This window comes from Salvelinus namaycush, chromosome 5 (genome assembly GCF_016432855.1).
Source record: "Salvelinus namaycush isolate Seneca chromosome 5, SaNama_1.0, whole genome shotgun sequence".
In the NCBI taxonomy this organism is placed as follows: domain Eukaryota; kingdom Metazoa; phylum Chordata; class Actinopteri; order Salmoniformes; family Salmonidae; genus Salvelinus; species Salvelinus namaycush.
Genome location: NC_052311.1, coordinates 53,295,871 through 53,319,377, shown reverse-complemented (window position 1 = coordinate 53,319,377; position 23,507 = coordinate 53,295,871). Strand labels below are relative to the sequence as shown.

Below are 23,507 nucleotides of genomic sequence, written 5' to 3'. Positions count from 1 at the left end.
GACACACACACACACACACACACACACAGAAATAAACATTTGTTACATACATACACTTTTCCACTAGGACTTAACGTGACTTCTACCAAATGCCTCTTTCCTGGTGTATTGGGCTCAGTGAAATACGCTGTGAGCGGGACCATTATAAATGCCTATTGTAGAGGGGACCGGTAGATTTCCGTGTGTAATAATCTCTCTCCATGAGTGGAAGCACTGGACTGATAACAGAACAACACACTATCACACACATACGCTACAGCAATCACAACACAGAAACAGACAGACACACACACACACACACTGATTAATTCCTTTTGCTGCAAAATGAAACTTCTCCTCTAGTCCACAGTGATGGAGATAAGCAGATCTGGGAATCTTGGCTGAACTACATTAGTCTGCTTCATCCATGCACACACGTGCAAGCACACACACACACACACACACACCAGGGTTTCTGTTATCCATAATTGCTGACTTTTGGCAGATAAAAAAATGAAAAGCCGATAAATAAAATTGCTGCCGGCCAAATTGACCGACCGGGAGAAAATACAATCCCATTGCAAGATAATGCTTTTTATACATTGATGGAAATATTAGTAGATGGAAATACATTTGACCGTCCTGCTTATTGGTCTATAGGTTAATTTGCTACATTGTGTGGAATTAAATTGAGCGTGTGTATTTTCATTATCCCTCGTGCATCTTATTTATCAAACATGCCCCACAGCATACAGAACCTATTTCCCCTTCAAGTGCATAGGCAATGGTAGGCAGGCTGGCAGCCCATAATTACCTACCACTTTGCAATGTCAGCTGGAGGCAGAACGCATTTTGAACACATATACTTAATTCAAATCAAATCAAATTGATTTATATAGCCCTTCTTACATCAGCTGATATCTCAAAGTGCTGTACAGAAAACCAGCCTAAAACCCCAAACAGCAAGCAATGCAGGTGTAGAAGCACGGTGGCTAGGAAAAGCTCCCTAGAAAGGCCAAAACCTAGGAAGAAACCTAGAGAGGAACCAGGCTATGAGGGGTGGCCAGTCCTCTTCTGGCTGTGCCGGATGGAGATTATAACAGAACATGGCCAAGATGTTCAAATGTTCATAAATGACCAGCATGGTCAAATAATAATAATCACAGTAGTTGTTGAGGGTGCAGCAAGTCAGCACCTCAGGAGTAAATGTCAGTTGGCTTTTCATAGCTGATCATTAAGAGTATCTCTACTGCTCCTGCTGTCTCTACAGAGTTGAAAACAGCAGGTCTGGGACAGGTAGCACGTCCGGTGAACAGGTCAGGGTTCCATAGCCGCAGGCAGAACAGTTGAAACTGGAACAGCAGCACGGCCAGGTGGACTGGGGACAGCAAGGAGTCCTCATGCCAGGTAGTCCTGAGGCATGGTCCTAGGGCTCAGGTCCTCCGAGAGAGAGAAAGAAAGAGAGAAAGAGAATTAGAGAGAGCATACTTAAATTCACACAGGACACCGGATAAGACAGGAGAAGTACTCCAGATATAACCAACTGACCCTAGCCCCCCGACACAAACTACTGCAGCATAAATACTGGAGGCTGAGACAGGAGGGGTCAGGAAACACTGTGGCCTCATCCGATGATACCCCCAGACAGGGCCAAACAGGAAGGATATAACCCCACCCACTTTGCCAAAGCACAGCCCCCACACCACTAGAGGGATATCTTCAACCACCAACTTACCATCCTGAGACAAGGCCGAGTATAGCCCACAAAGATCTCCACCACAGCACAACCCAAGGGGGGGATCCAACCCAGACAGGAAGATCGCGTCAGTGACTCAACCCACTCAAGTGACGCTCCCCTCCTAGGGACGGCATGAAAGAGCCCCAGTAAGCCAGTGACTCAGCCCCTGTAATAGGGTTAGAGACAGAGAATCCCAGTGGAGAGAGGGGAACCGGCCAGGCAGAGACAGCAAGCGCGGTTCGTTGCTCCAGAGCCTTTCCGTTCACCTTCACACTCCTGGGCCAGACTACACTCAATCATATGACCCACTGAAGAGATGAGTCTTCAGTAAAGACTTAAAGGTTGAGACCGAGTCTGCGTCTCTCACATGGGTAGGCAGACCATTCGATAAAAATTGAGCTCTATAGGAGAAAGCCCTGCCTCCAGCTGTTTGCTTACAAATTCTAGGGACAATTAGGAGGCCTGCGTCTTGTGACCGTAGCGTACGTGTAGGTATGTACGGCAGGACCAAATCGGAAAGATAGGTAGGAGCAAGCCCATGTAATGCTTTGTAGGTTAGCAGTAAAACCTTGAAATCAGCCCTTGCCTTAACAGGAAGCCAGTGTAGGGAGGCTAGCACTGGAGTAATATGATCAAATATTTTGGTTCTAGTCAGGATTCTAGCAACCGTATTTAGCACTAACTGAAGTTTATTTAGTGCTTTATCCGGGTAGCCGGAAAGTAGAGCATTGCAGTAGTCTAACCTAGAAGTAACAAAAGCATGGATTAATTTTTCTGCATCATTTTTGGACAGAAAGTTTCTGATTTTTGCAATGTTACGTAGATGGAAAAAGCTGTCCCTGAAACAGTCTTGATATGTTCGTCAAAAGAGAGATCAGGGTCCAGAGTAACGCCGAGGTCCTTCACAGTTTTATTTGAGACGACTTTACAACCATCAAGATTAATTGTCAGATTCAACAGAAGATCTCTTTGTTTCTTGGGACCTAGAACAAGCATCTCTGTTTTGTCCGAGTTTGAAACCTAAACGTTTTACTTCATATTATGAGGTATGCCTTGCCTTGCTTCAAGGTAGCCTCGGCAAAATCCGACCATAGAAGCATGGAGACAATTATTTTATAAAGACTTCCTCATATGCCATTGAAACCAGCATTTCTTTCCTGTTCTATTGGTTTTCATATCAACTTTCTTTTGTTGTCCAGAAGCAAAAGTCACAATCTTAGCCATATTAGCAAGCCTTCCTAGTTGTTGCATCTTTAGATTCCCCATCATTCTACGTTTCTAACTTTTCATCTCTGTCACATGAGAAATTAAGTTAATTGAATACTCACTTTACATACAGTTGAAGTCGGAAGTTTACATATACTTAGGTTAGTGTCATTAAAACTTGTTTTTCAACCACTCCACAAATTTCTTGTTAACAAACTATAGTTTTGGCAAGTCGGTTAGGACATCTACTTTGTGCATGACACAAGTAATTTTTCCAACAACTGTTTTCAAACAGATTATTTCACTGTATCACAAATCCAGTGGTTCAGAAGTTTACATACACTAAGTTGACTGTGCCTTTAAACAGCTTGGAAAATTCCAGAAAATTATGTCATGGCTTTTAGAAGCTTCTGATAGGCTAATTGACATAATTTGAATCAATTGGAGATGTACCTGTGGATGTATTTCAAGGCCTACCTTCAAACTCAGTGCCTCTTTGTGTGACATCATGGGAAAATCAAAAGAAATCAGCCAAGACCTCAGAAAAACAATTGTAGACCTCCACAAGTCTGGTTCATCCTTGGGAGCAACTTCCAAATGCCTGAAGGTACCACGTTCATCTGTACAAACAATAGCACGCAAGTATGAACACCATGGGACCACACAGCCGTCATACCGCTCAGGAAGGAGACGCATTCTGTCTCCTAGAGATGAACGTACTTTGGTGCGAAAAGTGCAAATTAATCCCAGAACAACAGCAAAGGACCTTGTGAAGATGCTGGAGGAAACAGGTACAAAAGTATCTATATCCACAGTAAATTAATTCTATATTGACATAACCTGAAAGGCCGCTCAGCAAGGAAGAAGCCACTGCTCCTTTACCGCCATAAAAAAGCCAGACTACGGTTTGCAACTGCACATGGGGACAAAGATCATACTTTTTGGAGAAATATCCTCTGGTCTGATGAAACAAAAATATAACTGTTTGGCCATAATTACCATTGTTATGTTTGGAGGAAAAGGGGGAGGCTTGCAAGCTGAAGAACACCATCAAAACCGTGAGGCATGGGGGTGGCAGCATCATGTTGTGAGGATGCTTTGCTGCAGGAGGGACTGGTGCACTTCATAAAATAGATGGCATCATGAGGATGGAAAATTATGTGGATATATTGAAGCAACATCTCAAGACATCAGTCAGGAAGTTAAAGTTTGGTCAAAAATGGGTCTTCCAAATGGACAATGACCCCAAGCATACTTCCAAAGTTGTGGCAAAATGGCTTAAGGACAACAAAGTCAAGTTATTGGAGTGGCCATCACAAAGCCCTGACCTCAATCCTATAGAACATTTTGGGGCAGAACTGAAAAAGCATGTGTGAGCAAGGCGGCCTACAAACCTGACTCAGTTACACCAGCTCTGTCAGGAGGGATGGGCCAAAAATCACCCAACTTATTGTGGGAAGCTTGTGGAAGGCTTCCCAAAACATTTGACCCAAGTTAAACAATTTCAAGTTAATGCTACCAAATACCAATTGAGTGTATGTAAACTTCTGACCCACTGGGAATGTGATGAAAGAAATAAAAGCTGAAATAAATAATTCTCTCCACTATTATTCTGACATTTCACATTGTTAAAATAAAGTGGTGATCCTAACTGACCTAAAACAGGGAGTTTTTACTAGAATTAAATGTCAGGAATTGTGAAAAACTGAGTTTAAATGTATTTGGCTAAGGTGTATGTAAACTTCCGACTTCAACTGTATACAGCACACATACTGTATTCTTGACATAGCTCATCCTGTATAACTACTGCTGTACATACCTTTTCCTACGTATATATTGTCCATGCTGTCTATACACACCACGTATTTATATTGCGGACTCTGACATTGCTCATTCTGATATTTCCAGTCGGGTCAGCTTTCTTAATTTTTTTGTTGTTTCTTATTTGTGTTTCAGTATTGTACTGTTGGACACTTACCGCACTTATGGCTCTAAAAACATAAGAATTTCGCTCCACATGCTTTAACATCTGCTAATCTGCATATGGCGACAGTTTCATTTGATATGGACCACACGCATCATTTGCACTGTTTAGAATGGTGTTTTCCTATAAATTGCATTTAGCAAATGTTTGAAAATGAAATTTTATTGGCTGCCTTACATGAGTTGCATGTTCTGTTAAGATGAATTACCCGGACCCCAAAAGCGTTCTACCTAGAACCAAAAAGGGTTCTCCTATGGGGACAACCGAATAACCCTTTTTTCAAAGAGTGTACTCTTAAACACTCACCTGGCTCAACCCTCTCTTGCTACATTCTGCTTCTATAAAGCGTTAACGGTCCTTGAGAAACATTGAGAGGTGAGTGTTGTACAGACACAACACTCACTCTCCTCGCTCTTCATCTGTCATTCCTCTCCTCTCCCCTCCCTTCTGTTAGCAAACTAAATAGCTAACAAAATGACTACATGGACTATCAGAGTTGACCCTCTTATCTATGCACACTCACACTCCAACACACATACAGTACACACCCACTCCATAATTTGCTCACAAACATTTATACTGACTACACACACACCCTCTCACATACAATCATCATATACACTGCTGCTACTGTTTATCATATATCCGGATGTCTAGTTACCTTACCCCTATACATATCTACCTCTATCGATCCAGTATCCCTGCAAATTGTAAATATGGTACTGGAACTGGCCCTGTATAATATATTTTTTATATCTTGTGTGTTTTTGTTCTACCTTGCTATTGATTACTGCATTGTTGGGGTTAGAGCTTGCAAGAAAGCCATTTCACTCTACTTGTGCATGTGACATTGAAACTTAATCCATCTCTCAATGCTCACTCCTCATGAACTCCACAACACTACAGTATCTGTTCTGTATTAGTTCTTTATTTTAGCAGGTCACATTCAAATTGGAATCTCTTTCTAAAGTGAGCCTGGGTCATGAAGGGAAGCAAACATTCACCTCATTATTACAACATGTATCAAAAAAAGTATCAGATTGAGAGGAGAAAAATACAGAAAATAAACAGCATTGAAGTTGTTTTTTATCTGGTTCATTCCAGGACAATGGAAACAAAGCTTGAGTCGACATGTCAATCACTCTTTTCTAATACAGAAAACAATTCAGCACTAATATGACAGAGAGAGAGGTCATATGATTCTGGAAAACTCAGGGTTGAACAGTAGAAAGGCACTTCTGAGAACACGATAGAGACAATATCTAGCAAGAGAGATTCAGAGAAAACTCAAGGGCCCATCGACTGTCGCAACTCTGCTGCTTTCCAACAAAGTGTTGCATCTGGTCTAGTTTGTAAGGTGTACAGTGATAGGTAAGAGGTCTTAGTAAACTACATTTCTATAAACTTTACCTTTATTTAATGTCCGAGTTAATAGTGTACTATAAAAGTAGAGAGTGATATGCAGTCTAAACGCTGTTTACCCACTTTTTTTATTTACGCACCTGTAGCAGAAAAAGACATTGGAAACATGGAGAGCATTACTTTATTCACAGCGAACGTCTCTCAGCGTTACCAACATACTGTTTTACCACTACATCACTGGTAGAGGGGTGAGGTCAATGTTCCATGGCATCCTCTTCCTCATCGTCACTGTAGAGCTCAAAGTCTTCATCCAGGGCAGGGTCTGTCTCCCCCTCCTCCCCCTCTGTCTCACCCCCCAGTTCCACCAGCAGCTGCTCCATGTGCTCCAGTATGGGTCCGTCGTCACAGCGCAACTTCACGTATAGCTGGAGAGAGAGAGAGAGAGAGACACAGTTTGTTACATACATGCACATTTCCACCATGACTTATTGTGAAAAATGCCTCTTTCCTGGTGTATTGGGCTCAGCAGAACAAGGAAAGCAGATATGATTTCTCTTCTCTGCTCTCTCTCGCATACAGTGTTGCTGTTGTTATCTCAGTGAAATGTGCTGTGAAGCAGGGCCATTACAAAAGCCTATTGTAGAGGGGACCAGTAGATTTCCCGGTGTATAAAACTCTCTGCCTGAGTGGAAGCACTGAACTGATAACAGAACGGAACCCACCACACACTGATTCATTCCTTTTGCTCGAAACAACTTCTCCTTTAGTGAGGGAGATAAGCAGGTCTGAGAATCTGGGCTGAACTGCATTATTCTGTCTCATCCATGCATGCACGCACATGCACACGCACACAAAGTACAAACAGCAGCAGGAACAGATCACCTTCACACTTAGTGTAACCCTGCCAAAATAGTTTGTGTGTGCGTACGTGCATACGTTTGTGTCACCCTAGGAACAATCTCCAAGCAGTAGGCCCTGACTGAAGACGCTTGGCCCCCTAGGAGCTCATTTGGAGACAGTTGATGTCCTTCATTTTCAAGCTGATCAATTGAGTAGCATGGCATATCAATAAAATGTACTTATTCAACATAAGCTGTGACGTTTATAGAATGCTCATTTATAAAGAGGAACGCATCTGCCAGGATGGTATCATTTTTCATTGCGATAGCCGTTTGTTTATTTAACTGTGTTATACATTAGAGAAGAGTGCTGAGCTCAGCAAAGCCACACAATCAATTAAACACATTTCTCATTTAGAGTAATGCAAGTTTCCCTCCCTTCTTTCACAGGTTGGCTGCTCTGTGTGGTGTGTATGTGTGAAAGTGTGTTTGTGTCTCTCTCTTTCACTGGTCAGCTGGTCTGTGTGTGTGCATCACGGGTCAGCAGGTTCTCTGGTCTAATCCAATAAGCTTTCCCTCAAAGCCTGGAGTCTCTGAGGCACATCTGGCCACTGCCACACGTACACACACCCAATGACACGTCTTTCTTAAGCCGTTGTGACAGGGGGTGAGGGTGTTGACCTATGAAGAGAGAGGAGGGAAATTAACCCTTTAATTATCTCACCCTCTCTCTCTCCTTCCGCTTTCTCTCCTCACGCTCCAGATCCCTATCGCTTTCCTTGTGGTTCAGGTTGATTAAGTGTACATACAATAAATGGCACACATCTCATAAAAAGAGCAGCAGAAATTGTGAAAGTGAGAGTCGATGTGCCCTTGAGGCAAAATGAATGATAGACTTACTTTCTTTCTTTCTTTGGGTGAATCTAATAGAGATCAAGGACTTTCTCCTCACCTCCCTCTAAATCACAATCCCCCTCTCCTATCTCAGCTCCTCTCAAACTTCCTACAAATCTCTCCTGCTGTGTCTCCACTCTCTCCATCCTTCACCCTCTCTCATTTCCTCCTGAACCACACTACTTTCTTCATCCCTCTCTTCACCTTCTCCATCTTTCTCCCCCCCGGCTTCTCTCTCTGCTCCACAAGTGACCTTCCTGTCTGTGTGACAGATCACTGCTCAAACTCCAACCTAGAAACACACACCCACTCTCTCAGGAGATGAGGAGAGCAGGGTAAGGAATGATGTGAGAGGTGGAGTGTAGGGGAGTAGAGGGCTGAGGGATGGTGTGGTATGGTTAACAGCAGAGGAGGTGAAATCAATAGTAAAAACATCACACAGAGAGGCAGCATTGTGTGTGTGGAGTAAAAGAGTATGTGTGTGTGTGTATATAAATGAGTGTGTGTGGGAAGGAGCAAGTGGAGGTCAAGCGTTTTACTCTTTGATGAGCTAGAGGCGATCCCTTAGGGTATGGATGGCTTGGAGGGTGTGTGTGTGATGTAATTTTAATGCTGTGGCTGAAAAGCGTGAGTGAACTCCAGGAGTGAAGTGTTAAGTGTGTGTGTCAGGGTTTTTGTTAGGAAAATGTGGCGCCGGACATTTAACTGGCAGCATTTTCATTTAACGGACATTTGAGAGATTTACCAGACCTATATGCATTGGGTGCGCAACCTGATTAGAGCGTCAACCCACGGAGCTCAGAATGACAGAACTCACATTTAGATAATTGTTACTCAGAACATGCAAGTCGAGGATGCAACGGTGTGCGTCCTTCTTACCTAATTCCGATGAGCAATTTGAAGATGTTAGAATAACTGCCACATATACTTTTCCTCAGCCAACAAAGTCGTGTAACAGAAAAATCACTAGCCTATGTCAATCTACTATCCCCCATAGTGGAAAAAGTTGACCTATTCTATTGGTCAGCTTGTTGAGAAAGAAATAGCCTATTCCAAACAGACTCTGGGACAGTTGTGGGACAATATATCCCAAATTCATACAACCAGTAGGCCTAGGCTACATAAAAAAAAAAAAAATGTATAAGCAATGAGGCTGATGCAACAGATTAGAACGTTGATAAACTATTAATTCTTCACATTATAAGCGCAGCAAAGTGCACAAGGCTACTCGCGAATGTATGCTCCATAATGCAATTAGCGGTAGACACTGCTGTCAAACGCACATGTGAGTGGTTTAATGTGACAAGGGATGAAAAATATCAATTCGAAATTTAGAAAGAGGGGAGATCTAAAGATGCAACAACTACCACGGGTTGCTAATATGACTATGATTGTGCCTTTGGCTACTGATAAATGAAATAAATAATTGCCTCCACGTTTCTCGACCGTTGGTTTTTACTTTGAAGCGCGGTAAGACATGCCTCATCATATGACTTAAAATGTTCAGGTTTCAAACAATTATGTTTTCAAAATGCATACTGCTTCCAGCGCATTGCAAAGTGATGTGTGACGCGCTGAAGCCTGCCTAAAGTTGCCTACATGCACTTGAATGGCGAATAGGAAGCGCGCTTCAATTAGGCCTACCAGTTGAGAAATAAAAATAGTAGTCCTAGCTCTTTTTAAATTGTGGATTTAGAATTGTTTTAGAATGACTGGGCTTATAAAAGCACCTTTAACTCCAGCAGCAACAATTGAGCTGTTTGAGAAGCTGTAGCAGAAGCTCTCGCGCTGTCTAACAGATTTTCCTCTCATAGGTTCTGTGTCTGTATGCTGTGAGCATGTGATAAACATAACGACTAATGGAAGTACACGCGCCAATGTAATTCCACAAAATTATGCAAATTAACCTGTAGACCGTTAAGCATGAGTGGTCAAATGTGTTTACATCCACTGGTATTTATGGGATTATTTTTCTTCTCCTTAACAGTTTTACTTAAAGTTTGAAAATATATTTTACGCCAAAAGCCGGCTATTGTCAGCTAACAGAAACCCTGGTGTGTGCACGTATGTGTGTACGACTCCCCTAGTGAGAGATAAATTGCCAAAGACATGTACTGTTCACACCACTACCTCTCTCTGTGTGTGTGTGTGTGTGTGTGTGCATGGTGTTCATGCCTGTGTCAAACATACAAATTGCATACAGCTATTTGTGGCTTTATAAGGGGCTATGAGTTTACAGCTCCTCTTCTCTCCTCTAAGAGGGGTTGAGGGATGGTTGAAGGGATGTCAAGGTCAACCATCATCCAACCCCCTTGTAAAGGGAGCCGAAGAGAAACAGGGTCTGTCTCTTTAGAAGTAATGTGGCGAAGCACATTCATCAGCGGGGAAATTAATAATGGAGATATTTCTAACGAACATAATCAAATGTGCACAGACACATACACAGGCACAGACATGCACAAATGTAATTAAATATGCACACTCACACAAACAGTGCTAACAACATAATTAAGTATGCTAGAAGTGGACTTGTGTCTAAACAAGCCAGTGTGTAGTAGGCCTCATTAACATGTTCAGTGTTTCTGACTAACTTTGAGACTGAACACTTTAATAATTAACACCACGCTCACAAACACTGGTCTGCTACGAGGGAAGACTCTCATACACACACTTGTGATGCGCGGGTTGAAACTAACCCGCAGTCCCCGTGGTTATATCCGTGGGCTGGGCAGGTTTATGGTCATGAAATATTGTGTGGATTAAGGGTGGGTGGCAGGCGGGCGGGTTGAATAAAGAGAAAAATCCATAAATGTATAATTATTGTGCAATTCATAGCTATAGGTTACATTGGGGTTTTCCTTTAATTATTTGTATCTGAAGTCAGTGCGTAAGCCTAGGCTTCAGGGCCTAACTGTACAGGCGCCAAATACACAGCAATTGCCAAATGCTTTTGGGAACACTGGCAGAAAATGTTACGTCGGTCCACTGAGGCAAAAAGGACAATGTCGGAGTATAATTCAATAAGAGAAAAGCTGCGAAATGGAGTTTAAAATAAAGAGAAGGAGGACCAGAAAAGTAATATATGGGAAAGATGATGTGTGATGGTTGTGAGGAGCTATACAAATTTGACAGTCACAAGACTGGGACTTCAAATATGTCAAGGGACCTGTACTGTTCAGATGGGTTAAATGGAATAGGAACTGAAATCTGGACACTAACTGTGGGTGTATCACCTCTCGCATTCTTAATATTAACTCCTGCAGAATTAAGCAGTTCTTGCAGTAAAATTATACACCAAATGTAAATTGACTTGGAAAAAGCAGTGGAGAAATATTATTTATTTATCTTGAGAGAATGAATGCGCGGTTAGGGACCGTCTGTAAAGGTGCTATCTTTATCAGCATCGAAAAAGCTGATAGTATTTCAACCACATAAAATATGCATCCAAACCCAAATTGAATCTTATCAGAAACATGTTGGGTCGTGTTCACAGCTTTTAACTCCCTTAAAACTAGGGATGCAAGGGTACACAGTATGTTATCGAACCGTTCGGTATGCCCCCTACGGCTCAATACACACACGTGAACCGCGGAATTACGATATGCCTGTCATTTTCCTATAATTTCCTAAACTTGTTTATTGGGCTGCAGACTACACGCACATTGTACATTCAGATCCACCAAACGCGTAGCTTGTGGCCGTTAGGGGGCTCCTGAGGGCTGACAAACTTTACTCTACAGCAATGTCTCAAAATGTGGCAACCGCAGTGACAGCAACCCCCTCCCCTTAAACAACCAATGGACGATTTGTAATGACATCTCAGTAGGAAACCTCCCTAAAGGGGCCCCATGAAGAGAATGGAAACTAAAAATAATATTCTCTCAGCTCCAACGTGACAATGGCAAGACAGAGAGAAGCAACGCCGTCTTTCAAATCCGCTGTGTGGGAACATTTTGGATTCAGCGTTCAATACGATGATGAGGGTAAGAAGACCATAAACAAACAAAGTACAGTCTGCAAGCATTGCTTTGCCACTGTCGGCTACTCGAGTGGAAACACTTCTAACATGATGTGTCATTTACGTCGCCATCACTCAGCCCTATCCCTTGCAGGTGGAGCTGGAGCGTCCACTCGTTAGTGAAAACACAACAATCTCTCGCTGCTGCCTTCCAACAACAATTTGCGACAAATTCAAAAAAACACGAAGAAATAACGAAAGCAGAGGGAGTATTCATAGCCAAAGATTTGCAGCCCTATTCGGTGGTTACTGACTCTGGATTTCGTCACCTGATGAAATGTTTTTTTACAGCGTTACAATGTCCCCTCCCGCACACATTTCAGCAGCGAAAGCAGAGAAATTGAAAACGAATTGACACAGACACCCTATCTAGCTCTCTCCACTGATAGTTGGACCTCCAGAGCAACTCAAAGCTACCTAACTGTGACGGTTCACTATGTACTGGATTGGGAGATGAAGAGCTACGTGTTGCCAACTCGTCCCCTTTATGAGTCATACAAGCGCACACTTTTCTTAAATATAAATATAAAGATACCGAAACCGTACCCCACAAACTGTGATACATACCGAACCGTTGCATCCCTACTTAAAACTGGTCAAATGTTGGTAATTTGGAAATTTTGCACAGAAAATCGTTACCATTTTTTGGGGTTATTTCTGCGCAGAGAAACAGATGAAAGAACTTTACCGATGTCAACTAGATTGAAGCATTCATTCTATCGATGCATACATACATATTCTGTTGAACAAGGGTTTGTTTTGTTTTCTAAGGCAACAAGTAAATGACAAAAGCTGCATGTATCTAATTATAGACAAGTTGAGTAACAAATAGCCTAACAAAATGTCGGAAAGCAGAAACATATGCCCATCTAAAAATGAATCCTGCACCCCCAGTTAAAAAAGTATTCCAGCATCTGACTGTACAGGACATTTTCTATATTAGCGGTCAGATGCGAGCCTCAGATTTCCACTTTATCACATAATTTGGCGGTTGCGGATGGCTTATAAGCAATTGCGGTGGGGTTGAACAAACAGCTGACCCGCGCATAACTAAAACACACACGCAGTCTTGTATAGCTAACCTTGTGGGGACACACAATTCAGTCCCATTCAAAATACTATTTCTCTAACCTTAACCCCAAAACTGAACCCTAGCTCCTAAAAGTAATTCTAACCTTAACCCCTTTTGTTTGTTTACTATTTGTGGGGACACAATCACACACACACACTTCATAGGGCTCTCCATATAGTGTAACAAAATTCTAAATTAAGATAGGGTTAACATTTCAGAATCACTGCCAGCAGTGAAGCTCTGTATCATACATGTGTATTACTGACTGTACAAGCTGACAGTACAATATTGACCAAACAGACTGACATCAATACATGGCCTCATCTGTGTGTGTACCTTCTTGGCTTTGGTCAGGTAAGATCTGGCTGCCTCCAACGCTTCTCTCTCCTCCCTTGTTCTCTCATCGCTCTCTTCTCTCTCCTTTGTTCACTCCTCCTTCGCTCTCTCTATCTGCAGGTAACACACCCAGCCTGAGAGACGCCACACCTGTGAGAGAGAGAGAGAAAGAAAGGTGTATTTTATTAAGTGAGCTCAGCTGTGACAGGGGAAACACATTTAACGGTCTAGTCTGCGTGAAATCTGTACCTGGAACTGTGACAAACAGGCTTTACACACGCGCACACACCGGAGGCACTTATTGAAATGCTCACGGCATCCTCATGAGCTGCCACTATGGTAACGAGCTGGGCCTGTGCCGCTGCAGTTTGTCTTCGCGAACTTTCGTCTCCATGCGTCAATCTGACAGCGCTGTCGCACACACACACACACACACCCCACTTACAGACTAAAGGACAAAACACAGCTACACACATTACATTCCTTCTCACCTCTCAACTACCTGCTGTATTCTCTCTCCCTCATACCAATACTGTACACACCCACATTAAAACACACCCTACATAGTTTACCCTCATCCTTCCACCTACAACACACTTGTGCTTCAGAAACGTGTGTGTGTGGGTATCTCATCTGAGGACAATGATCAGCCACCCACACTTCTTGCAGAAGCAGGACATTAACATTCCTCTCATTTACTATTCATTTTACAGCAGAAAACAACAGCGACCTCCACCTCTATCAGTAGACCCATTACATGCATGCATGCACGCACTCATGAAGACAAGAGGCTTGAAGGCTGAACATAACTTTATGCCTTTTGAATGATTATACAATTATTAGAAGCATCCTCTTCATGACCTGATCTACAACTCCGTAACTTAAGTTAAGCATCGCGGTTTCAGAACTTTTGAATACACTGACCTGTGTGTGCATGTGCGTGTCTAGATCTGGGTTGCTACTTCAATCAGAATGTCTTTGCTTCCTCAAAGTCTCTTTGAAAGTGTTTATGAAATATGGTCTGTTTTGCTCGTATTTATGGTTGTATTAAACTAAGCACACACACACTTCATGAGCACACACACCACTCGTCTCAGCTAATGAACGAGCCAGCTAATTAAGAAGATCAGAGAATTCACTCAACACCCACGCGTTACTCTCTTAATGATAAGTCGACAGTAAGTAGGTGTCAATCAGTCCTCTTGGACGAGACAACAGTCACAGATACAATCTCGTTCTAGAGAGTATTTGTAGTTTTAACAAGGTCTATGTAAAGACGTCTAAGTCAGAATTCTATTGTTGCCAAAAATGTTGCCAAAGTACTACTTTGTACAGCAAGTTAGGTACCACCACCTTGACTACTGGCAGCTGTTTGGGTCCATTAACAATGCATGAGTTCCCGAGGTGGGTGACTTATCAAAAAGAATGGTTAGCACAAATACAGTTTGAGCTGTGGATAGAGGGTTTAGAGTAGGTTGTGTCATCGTCATTTCCAGTTGTGTTATACAGGTTATTCTGATGGTGCTCGAGAACACTACTGACAAAACAAACGCTTTACTGTATATTCATAGGAGTTCAAACTGTGTGTGTGTGTGTATATTATATATATATATATGTGTGTGTGTGCTTCTGCTTAGAGCAGGTGTCTCCTGAATGAGTTCAAAGGTTCAGCAAGTGACTGCTCTCAATCTGTCAGCTGAGGTGTGTAGGAGGAAGGGTGAGAAAGAATAAGCACACTGCAGTTAGATCGTCACACACACACACCTCTTGCAAAGAATACCAATATGGCTCTGGAGCAGAGAGAACTGAACGGAGGCTGCAGGTGTATCTCCTGCTCACTTCACACACAGAAAAGAAAACTGCCCAAGAATCTTTTCACGTGTCTATTTTCAAAGGATAAAGCTAAAAACATGAACAACTTCATAGTTAAGAACACTATAACAATGGAAGAAAATGTATCATTCTACAAGAACCAATATCACTCCCTAAAAACACAACCCGATGGAACTATCCTTGGATAGCTTTTCAGAATTCACAGATAAAATGGTCCACATTGAAAACTAAAGGCATAGAAACGGTAAATTACGGTAATAGGAAATAAATGTATTTCCATGACAGAATTAAAAAGCAATTTTGAACTGACAATGTAGATATTTTCAAATGCAAATGCATGTAATATCAATAATTTTTTTATTTAAAATATTTTGGACATCAGAGCAATCTTGAGGGAATCCCATTTGAGTCAGAAAAGGATATTCATATGATAGGTGAAGTATACAAAACCTTGCAGAGAGCATATCCAACTGACAATCTCTTAGAAAAACCCCCAACAACTATTGGAACCAAGACTTAAAAATAACTGATATTAGCACAAGATGGAGGGAATGTTGGAACGTAACTAACATAATTACAGTGCACGAAAATGTACGCTTAACCCAGTATAAACTAAAGTATAGCATTTATTATACAAGAGACAAAATTTATAAATTCTACATCACAACGGCAGAGTCATGTCTTAAGTGTAAAACTAATAATGACTCAATAATCCATGCCTTCTGGGAATGGTGAAGTCCAAAAGTTATGGGGAGAGTTAGAAAGTTGGCTGTCAGAAGTATTCATGTAAATTAACTTTTAATCAGTCTGTCTGCATACTGTATTTCAAGACTTGGCATATGAGGGTGCAGTGAGATACCCAATGGGTTGGACAATACCTTTCTCATCAATCATCTTGAAAAAACGTACACTTAAAACTGGAAATCAACCAATCCCTCGTTAACACAATGGAAAAGGTAAAATGCTTTATTGTCTAAATGTTGAAAGTATGTGGGCGACGGAGAGAAACAAAATGGTGCAGTTGAGGCCAGAGAGAGTGATGCGGGTGCTGGAGATGGGGGTGTGAGCAGGTGGGCCTGGGCAGGGGTGATGTTGTTGATGTTTGTGTGCGTCTGTATGCTATCATTTGTATGTGGATGTTTTGTATTGTAAAAAATAAATACAAAATAAATAAAAACTGACATCATGACTCACCTGCACAACCTCATCATCTTCCTCTAGTAGACCCTCCAACACATCTACTGCTGTCAGAGAGAAATCAGAAAAAAAACACACAAACCATCATTTCTGTTGTTCATTATATATCAAGCACATCCTGCTCCTAGCCTGAGTGGCTATGTGTGTGGAGGCAGAGAGAGCGAGGTGTTTCTGCCACACACATCTCGCTCTTTCTGCTGCCCTAATCAATGGATGTGATCAGCGAGTCTGATTAGACTCTCAGAACCCAGTGAACCGTCGACACGGTCGTCAATAGCAACAAGACAGCTTACACAGTCATCAATACACAACGAAGCTAATCTCATGATTACTATCAATAATCAGTCAATATCGCTCCTTTCCAATACTCCTCGACCTCAACAACCAATACAGAACTGGTCATGGTCAATAGTTATAGTCCTTATCACTGGACCTGATCACCAGTCCACGCCCTCCTGTCCTGATGATTCCAGACTAGTTCACCTTACCCCTCCCCAGTGTATACGATCGCACGCATCTCTTCAAAGAGTTACCTGTCCCGTTTTCTTCTTCCCTCTTACACTTTTTATCATCACTTGTGTATGCGAGAGACGAAGGGTGTGTGTGTTAATTAATTGTGGCGCTGATTACCTGCTGAGAGGTATTAAGTTTGATTAATTAACACATTCTGATTAGAGTGAAATCAACATCTCATTCCTGATGATCTACAGAGTACATGTTTTGTATTAGAGCGGAGGTTGATCAAACTATTTAGCCGATGTAGTTAAACACTCAACTATCTGTGTTAGTTCCAGACCTCCAAGGAGCCAACCACTGAGGAACAGCTTACGAGAAAACAGACATCAACTCACAACAGACAGACAGACATTCCCCTGACAACAACCCATGATGACGACAACAACTCAACTCTGACACTACCTCTTGTAAGGACAAAATATTATTCCTGTGTGAATTGCTGAGTACTTTTACCTGTTTATATGGTCTTTATATAGATGTACCTCCTGCATTATTCACTTAGTTGAAATACACCGATTGTCATTCACAGTTGCTTTGGTTTTCCTGCATCTCTGTCTCTGAAACGGTGTGTGTGTGTGTGACAGCTCTCCTGACTATTGTAGTCATTTGTCTTGTCCCTATCCATGCTCTGCACTCTGGTAAAATGGTTCTGTTCAGCAACGTTGCCTGCAGATTACTCAACAGCAACAACAAATACACACACGAAACGTGTCGTCCCCTTTGCTTCAGGACCAGTTAGAAACCGCCCTCCTGGGAGTAGCTCCTTTATAACTCTATGTGTCTGTGTGTAGCCGTGAGCATGCTTGTGTGTGTTTGTAGTGTCTGTTCAGTCAGACTCCCGTACCTTTGTAACCTCCTGTCATATGAGTGAAAAACAAAAGTGATTCATTTGACACTTGGAATTTACCTAAAGGTTCAATGTAGCATTTAATTTTTTAATCTCAATATCAAATAATTTCTGAGTAACAATTAAGTACCTTACTGTGATTATTTTTAACCATTTTCATTGAAAACAACCTGAAATAGCTTCTTAGAAAATAGCACATTTTCAAGCAAGAATTTAGCTAGGACTGGTCTGAGTGTGGAGGGGAAAACTGAAAACTAGCTGTTATTGGCAGCGAGGTTTGGAACTCTTATTGGTCTATTAACCAATTTACCTCCTTGGTGATGTCACCAGGCAGGCCAAAACTGCATCCCACAAAAACAGGCTGATGTTTTAGGCGGTCTATTCAAACAGCTCTTACACTAAAAGGGCATTACGATAATTTTCACAGTATTATTCCAACCTCAGTGTGGAAATATACACTTAGTGGACAGTTTATTAGGTGCAGCCTGTTCACAAAAAATTGTGAAATGGTTCACTCCTACAGACAGTGAGTCACATGACTGTGGTTTGCTATACAAAGCACGCAGACAGGCATTGAGGCATTTAGTTACTGTTCGATTGAACGTTAGAATTGGCATCATGAGTGACGTAAGTGATTGAGTGTGGTTTGATCGTCTGTGCCAGGCACGCCGTTTCCAGGATCTCAAAAACGGCCAGCCTCCTGGGCTTTTCACGCACGATAGTGTCTACGGTTTACCGAGAATGGTGCGATTTAATTATTATTATTTTTTTTAAATAACTTGCTTTCAGGGGCAGTCCTGTGGGCGAAAACAGCTCATTGATGAGAGGTCGAAGGAGAATGGCAAGAATCATGCAAGCTAACAGGCGGGCCACAAACAGGCAAATAACGGCGCAGTACAACCGTGGTGTGCAGAACGGCATCTCCGAATGCACAACTCGTAGGTCCTTGTCATGGATGGGCTTTTGCAGCAGACGACTACACCGGGTTCCACTCCTATCAGCTAAAAACAAGAAGCGGCACCAGTGGGCACGCGATCATCAACGCTGCACAACTGAAGAGTGGAAAAACATTGCCTAGTCTGAGAAATTCCGAATTTGGTGTAAGCAGCACGAGTCCATGGCCCAATTGTGCCTAGTGTCAACAGTACAGGCTGGTGGTGGTGGTGTAATGGTGTGGGGAATGTCAAGTCCCTTGATACCAATTGAGCAACATGTTCATGCCCCAAAGAATCCAGGCTGTTCTGGAGACAAAGGAGGATCCAACCCAGTACTAGATGGGTGTACCTAATAAACTGGCCCAGTGTATATAAAAAAACTGAAAAATCACGTTTTTGACTGCACTGGACCTTTAACATCGCTCCAATGCAATGTGTAGACTGCGTCTTACTTGTGCTATGGTGATATACTATAAAACAAACAGGACTAGCCTTCATATACACTTAACAAAAATAGTAGCGCAACATGTAATGATGGAAATAAAAGAAACCATTAAATATTCCACACAACACAAAAATCTTATTTCTCTCAAATTTTGTGCACAAATGTGTTTACATCCTTCTTGTGAGCCTTTTATCCTTTGTCAAGATAATCCATCAACCTGGCAGGTGTGGCATATCAAGAAGCTGATTAAACAGCATGATAACACAGGTGCACCTTGTGCTGGAGACAATAAAAGGTCACTAAAATGTGCTGTTTTGTCACGCAACACAATGCCACAGAGCTTGCAATTGTCATGCTGACTGCAGGAATGTCCACCAGAGCTATTTCCAGATAATTGAATGTTAGTTTCTCTACCATAAGCCACCTCATGTCGTTTTGGACATTTTGGCCTGGCTCTACAGTGGGTGGACATGGCTCCCAAGTGGGTGGGCCTATGCCCTCCCAGACCCACCCATGGCTGCACCCCTGCCCAGTCATGTAAAATCCATAGATGAATGACTGATTTCCTAATATGAACTGTAACTCAGCAAAATCTTTGAAATTGTTGAATGTTGCATTTATATTTTTGTTCAGTATATATACAAACTACATGACCAAAAGTATGTGGACACCTGCTCGTCAAACATCTCATTCCAAAATCATGGGCATTAATATGGAGTTGGTCCCCCCTTTGCTGATGTAACAGCCTCCACTCTTCTGGGAAGGCTTACCACTAGATGTTGGAACATTGCTACAGGGACTTGCTTCCATTCAACCACAAGAGCATTACTGAGGTTGGGCACTGATGTTGGCGATTAGGCCTGGATCGCAGTCTGAGTTCCAATTCGTCTCAATGGTGTTAGATGGGGTTGAGGTCAGGGCTCTGTGCAGGCCAGTCAAGTTCTTCCATACCCATCTCAACAAACCATTTCTGTATGGACCTCGCTTTCTGCACAGGGGCACTGTCGTGCTGAAGACAAATTTGGAAGCACAGAATCGTCTAGAATGTCATCGTGTGCTGTAGAATTAACATTTCCCTTCAATGGAACTAAGGGGCCTAGCCCGAACCATAAAAAACAGCCCCAGACCATTATTTCTCCTCCAAACTTTACAGTTGGCACTATGAATTCAGGCATGTAGCGTTCTCTTGGAATCAGCCAAACCCAGATTCGTCAGACGGACTGCCAGATGGTGGAGCGTAAGAGAATGCGTTTCCACTGCTCCAGAGCCGAATGGCGGTGAGCCTTACACTACTCCATTGTGCATGGTGATATTAGGCTTGTGTGCGGCTGCTCTGCCATGGAAACCCATTTCATGAAGCTCCCAACGAACAGTTCTTGTGCTGACGTTGCTTCCAGAGGCGGTTTGGAACTCGGTAGTGAGTGTTGCAACCGAGGACAGACGATTTTTACGCACTATGCACTTCAGCACTCGGTGGTCCCGTTCTGTGAGCTTGTGTGGCCTACCACTTCCCGGCTGAGCAGTTGTTGTTCCTTCTACTTCACAATAACAGCACTTACGTGCTTCTACACCTGCATTGCTTGCTGTTTTAGGCTGGGTTTCTGTACAGCACTTTGACATCAGCTGATGTCAGAAGGGCTTTATAAATACATTTGATTGATTGATTGATTGACTTACAGTTGACCGGGGCAGCTCTAGCAGGGCAGACATTTTATGAACTTGTTGGAAAGGTGGCATCCTATGACAGTGCCACGTTGAAAGTCACTGAGCTCTTCAGTAAGGCCATTGTGCTGCCAATGTTTGTCTATGGAGATTGCATGCCTGTGTGCTCGATTTTATACACCTGTCAGCAACGTGTGTGGCTAAAATAGCCGAATCCACTAATTGTCCACATACTTTTGTATATATAGTGTATTTTTGGAATGTTCGTTCAAATCACCACTGAGTTTTTCAGCTGTTCAGAAATATCAAATTGGTTGAGGGTTCAGAAGAGGGTGAGTAAAGCATAGAGAACAGAGAAAAACTTGAATATGTAAAATAACACGTGCAGAACATAGTAATGAGAAAGACGTTTACAGAGGGGTGGGACGGGGGTGAGAAATCCGTATTCATAGCCAATTATATTTGACCCTGGTTGTAACCACGGTCTTCCTCTCTGCTCTACTTGGGTCAAATGCTTCTTGTCCGCTGTTTAACAATGGATTCCCTATTTGATTCCGATGTGTGTGTTGTTGTTGTTTGAAAACTGCGATGTTAATGACTTGCCTCTGGGTTTTACCACTGCTGTGTAGAAACTTTTAACAATAGAAGACTAAAATAGTCTGTTATTCTAGCTCTGAGTTATCTTGTCAGGCATCTCCTGTTCTCCAGTTATCTGCTGCTTCCATATTGTTGTTATCGTGGTGAATGTTTCCAAGCTCACAGCCATCTTCAACCTCATCTCCTCCTCCTCAATTGTGTCTGATTCCTCAATAGATGCACTGAGTCTGTAGTGTGTGTGTGTGTGTGTGGCTTGCTGACACATGCAGGAGGATGAAGACAAACAATGTGTCAGACACACACACCTTTCCACCCCTCTCCCTCCAGATCATTTCTAAAGCCCTCTATCCTCTCATCTCCGTTCCTCCCTCCGTTTACCTCGCTCTCTGGGTAAAGACCACTCCTCTATTATTGAAGATGATCTCTGGCAAAGATAAAGAATATAGAGCACTGGCCTTTTCACAGAGAAAACTCATCCTACACACATATACTCCTACCTCGTACTCTTCTGCCTCTATGAGGAGTTTGGCCGTGGTGATGCGAGATTCATACGGTGGGATGTCACTCTGGAAAGGGAACAACACCAGTTAGACACACGCACTCACTCACACACACACACAGAGTGATACGTTGGCCCTCTGACTTGGCTTTTATGCTCTGGGTTGTCTGACTCACCTGTGTGTGTGTGTGTGTGTGGGGGGGGGGGTTAGTCTCTCACCTGTGTGTGTTCCTCCTCTATGTCCTCTCTGCTGGGTGGAGCGTCACTGTTTCAGGGCAGGTAGCCACGAATCCACACTCCTCATCAGGTACTCCCTCCCCTCCTACACACACAGAAAACCAGACATCTGCTCCCCTGAACTGTCAAATCAACTCCATCTGGTTAGACCCACAGTGCCACCTGGTGGCTGGAGGAGATATTATCAAAAGTAACCTTGAGAAGATCTGCAGTATTCCAAAACGCGTCCCCTCTTTGAAATGTTAGAGTCATTTAGGAGTAAATCCCTAGCTAGCTGTTATTGTTGCTCCCTAAAGATTAAGGCTTGCCGAAGAATTGGAGGCCTGTCTCATTGCAGTGCTAGGACTAGCAGATTATCGTAAAATTGTATGGCAATTGCAAATGCTCCGATTGTTCAGTTATAGACCATTTTTCTCTCTCCCCTTATCACTTTCTTTTGCTCTCTCTCTCCCCATCTTTTCTCCTCCTCTCCTTGTCAGATGTGATCCCTGTGCCCAAATGTATCTGCTTCATAACTAATTATGCATTAATATCTGTCATAAACTGAGTCATGTGTGTGTGCCTAGCTCAGCAGATTAATGGCATATGATTCAATTTTCTCACATTAATTAACTCTGATCGCTGCTTTAACAAGATGATAACTTAGCGTGAGACATACCTGCCTCTGATTTATAGTTATACAGTGTGTGTGTGTGTGTGTGTGTGTACGTACCTGGTTCATCTCTGTATTGAACAGGTAGCTGGCCATCAGCTGTAGAGCCTCTGGGTTGTCAGGGTGATAGGTCAGCACTCTCTCTATGGCCTCTCGACACTGATCTCCTGCCCTGTCCTCCATACTACACAAACACACATCTGTGAATTCAATACACAACAGGCCTTTCAGGTAACAAAAATGGATATATGATGTTTGTGTTACCAGAGGTCAGTGAAGTAGATCTCTGCCACAGAACAGTACGCCACACAAACGTCTCTGGCTATCGGGATCTCTGACCCAGAAACCTGGAGTGGGGAGGCTGCTGCCTCAGCTCCTGCCTGCGGTGATGGTTGAGGTAGAAGTTTTCAGCATCTCTGGCTGCCAGTTTGTGACCGTCAGTTTATGATACAGTCAGTTTGTGACAGTCAGTAGAAGTGTTCAGACTGAAGCAACAGCTCCTCCTAGTGTTCTGTGTTAGACATGCATTCAACAAGATTCATAATACGTGTGTGTGTACTCACTGTGGCTTGTGCGTGTTTCTCCAGCATACACAGTAGTATCTGTATTCCTTTGGTGTAGTATTGCACAGCCTCCTGGCCAGTGTACATCTGCCCTAG

At 42.7% G+C, this 23,507-nt stretch overlaps 1 long non-coding RNA gene across 1 annotated transcript; it reads right to left on the bottom strand.

Moving 5' to 3' along the window:
- Window positions 1–16,455: 16,455 nt before the first annotated feature.
- LOC120047809 lies at window positions 16,456–22,283 on the bottom strand. Its single transcript, XR_005476933.1, has 3 exons — window positions 22,179–22,283; window positions 21,958–22,026; window positions 16,456–16,505 (listed from the first exon to the last, which is right to left on the bottom strand). It is a non-coding gene; the product is annotated as an uncharacterized LOC120047809 (long non-coding RNA).
- Between the last annotated feature and the right edge of the window lie 1,224 nt (window positions 22,284–23,507).